Here is a 3,892-nt window from a genome sequence, read left to right as displayed (position 1 = left end):
TTTCCATTCCTAAAAGTTTTTGTAATGGAATGACAATTAAAAACCGCATACAAGTTGCATTATATGTTGTGATTATTTGGTGAAATGATAAACTTAACATAAATTTGTTAAAATTTTAATACAGACCAAATATGGATGAAAAAGGCTTTGCACATCAAATGAGTAACTTCACAAGTTTTTGAAATACATTATTACAGATAGCAGCAAAATATATTGATTTTCCATGGGAAACCCGAACTTTTATAGCAAAACCCGAATATAGTGGATAAATAGTCGAAATTGGGTTGTTGTCTATTGTTAGTCTAAATTTATTCTATATAGCATACCTTTTGGCGCAAGCATACCTTTAGTATTGTATTTAGCACTGTACACATAAATCCATAGTCTAAACTCAAATTTGGAACGGTATCACCTGATGCATACCTTTAGGCGCAATCATTTTACACTACAGTCATGTCCAGGTACTGTATTAAACATAAATGAAAGTCTGTTACTTAAATACGCACTGTATATTTTAAGAAAAAGAAATAGATGAAAAAATAAGATGCAAAAATTCGCAAAAAAATGTGGATAAATGTGCTGTGTAGTTTTTGAATATTATATATTTTTTTGGAGGAATCGGTGGTCTTGTGCATTTAAGGCCAAGGCAAATTTTTCCACTTTCCTTTAAATCTAGGCAGATTTGATTATTTATTTTACCATAATTAGGAGTATTCGAATTTTGTGACCATTTAACAGTTAGAAATATTTATACCCTTCGCCACACTGTGGAACAGGGTATGGTTAGGTTAGGTGGCAGCCCGATGTATCAGTCTCTCATAAACTATTCAGTTCATTGTGATCACTGAATGGTGCTCGATTCCATGTTAAGCTGAATGACAAGGGACCTCATTTTTATAGCCGAGTCCGAACGGCGTTCCACATTGCAATGAAACCACTTAGAGAAGCTTTGAAACACTCAGAAATGTCACCAGCATTACTGAGGTGGGATTACCCACTTTTTGGGTTTCGGTCAAAGCAGGAATCGAACTCACGACCTTGTGTATGTAAGGCGGGCATGCTAACCATTGCACCACGGTGGCTCCCTGCAATGAAAAAAGCATGCCCGGTTCCAAAGATTTTGTCTTTACTTTAACAATTTTGGTATTGATTCCCAGCCGAAGAAGCGGAAAAGCAAATTTTAATTTTTATAACCTCCACCATAGGATGGGGGTATATTAACTTTGTCACACATCGTTTGTCACACATCGAAATATTGCTCTAAGACCCCATAAAGTATATATATTCTGGGTCGTAGTGAATTTCTGAGTCGATCTGAGCATGTCCATCCGTCCGTCTGTTGAAATCACGCTAACTTCCGAACGAAAAAAGCTATCGACTTGGAATTTGGCACAAGTAGTTGTTATTGATGTAGGTCGGATGGTATTGCAAATGGACCATATCGGTATAGCCCACATATAAACGGCTAGCCGCCAAATTTGGCTTGCGATTGCTCTAAGAGAAGAAAATTGCATCCGATCCGGCTGAAATTTGGTACATGGTGTTGGTATATGGTCTCTAACAACCGTGCAAAAATTGGTCCACATCGGTCCATAATTACATATAGCCACCATATAAACCGATCCCCCGATTTGGCTTGCAGAGCCTGTAAGAGAAGCAAATTTCACCCGATCCGGCTGAAGTTTGGTACATGGTGTTAGTATATGGTCTCTAACAACCATGCAAAAATTGGTCCACATCGGTCAATAATTATATATAGCCCCCATATAAACCTATCACCAGATTAGACCTCCGGAGCCTCTTGGAAGACAAAAATTCATCTGATTCAGTTGAAATTTGGTAAGTGTTGTTAATATAAGGGCGGAAACACCCATGCAAAAATTGGTCGCAATCGGTCCATAATTATATATAGGCCCCATATAAACCGATCGCCAGATTTGACCTTCGGAGCCCCTTGGAAGAGCAAAATTCATCCGATTCGGTTGAAATTTGGTACGTGATGTTAGTATATGGTATCCACCAACCATGCAGGAATTGGTTCATATCAGTCCATAATTATATATAGCCCCCATATAAGCCGATCCCCAGATTTGACCTCCGGTGCCTTTTGGAGAAGCAAAATGCATCCGATCTGGTTGAAATTTGGTACGTGGTGGTAGTATATGATATTTAACAACGATGCCAAAAGTGGTCCATATCAGTCCATAATCATATATATAAACCGATCGCGAGATTTGGTTTTGGAGCCTTTTGGAAGAGCAAATTTCATACGAATCAGTTGAAATTTGGTACATTGTGCTAGTATATGGCCGTTAACAACCATACCTAACTAGGTCCATATCGGTCTATAGTTATATATAGCCCTCAGATAAATCGATCCCCAATCACACAAAAATTGGTCCATATAAGCGACCCCCATATTTCAATTCTGGCTCTCTACACTGAAAAAAAAGCATGTTCGGTTTCAAGGATTTTGTCTTTACATTAACAATTTTGGTATTGATTCCGAGCTAAAGAAGGGAAAATACATATAAGGATACTTTTAAGACACAATTCTCTTTTAAATTTAGATTTTGTGTACTTGACTCTAGAAAGCAAATTTTAATTTTTCGTTTTTTTAGTTTGTTTTCTTCATATGCTATTAAAGTCCTTTAAAAACGGGTTAACAACGACTTTATTTTCCAAATTCAGATTCGACTTCCAGCAGAAATTGTGCTATGTTTCAAGTAAAAAACACCTTTAAAATAAAGTGTTGAAAAACGTGTCCTATATTTGAACGATTTTTTGCTTTGTAGTCAAGATGCAAAAAGACAACAAATTTAAAGACAATTTCAGTAAATTTAAAGAATTTTTCTGAATTATTAAAGTTGACCTTAGCTCAAAATTTTTTTCTTTCATGTTATGATACCCATTTTTAAGTCAAATCACTTAATTATAAGGACAATACGACTTCATTGAAAAGTTTATGGACTTTTGGACAAGGAAAAAAACTTTATATTAGAGAAATGCGTCTTCTATGCTAAGCAAAATTTGCATTCGTATTTTAAAGAAATGAAATCTTTGACCTCAGGACAATATTTTTTTCAGTGTACGTACCGTGCAAAAGCCCATGCCGATTCGTAATTATTTGTAGACTTAGCTATACATACATTTGTTGTCTAATATATACCACGTATGGACTAACTCACAATTTAGAAAACGATGTTAACAAGTTTTAAAATACCACAATCCAAGTAATTCGATTCTGGATGACAGCCTTTCGTAGAAGTTTCTACGCAATCCATGGTGGAGGGTACATAAGATTCGGCCTGGCCGAATTTACGGCTGTATATACTTGTTCCTTTTTTAAGCTTTTTGTTTTAATATGCTATCAAAGTTCTTTAAAAACGCCTTAACGACAACTTTATTTTCCAAATTCAGACTCGACTTTCTATACAAACTATGCTATGTTTCAGGCAAAAAACGTCTTTAAAATAAAGTGTTGAAAAACATGTCCTATTTTTTAACGATTTTTTGCTTTGTAGTCAAGATGCAAAAAGACATCAAATTTAAAGACAATATCATTAATTTTAAAGACTTTTTCTGAATTACTAAAGTCAAGTTGACCGTACCCCAAAAAAATTTTATTTCATGTTATGATACCCATTTTTAAGTCAAATCACTTAATTATAAGGACAAAACGACTTCATTAAAAAGTTTATCGACTTTTGGACAAGAAAAAAAACTTTAGATCAGTGAAATGTGTCTTTTATGCTAAGCAAAATTTGCGTATTTTAAGGACATGAAATCTTTGGTCTCATGACAATATTTTTTCAGTGTGGAACAGGGTATTATAAGTTTGTGCATATGTTTGAAACACCCAGAATGAGACGAGATAGACATATGGTGTCTT

The sequence above is a fragment of the Haematobia irritans genome, chromosome 1 (assembly GCF_050003625.1).
Source record: "Haematobia irritans isolate KBUSLIRL chromosome 1, ASM5000362v1, whole genome shotgun sequence".
NCBI classification, from domain to species: Eukaryota; Metazoa; Arthropoda; class Insecta; order Diptera; family Muscidae; genus Haematobia; species Haematobia irritans.
The sequence above is the reverse complement of the archived record's forward strand: the minus strand, read 5'-3'. Positions refer to the sequence as shown.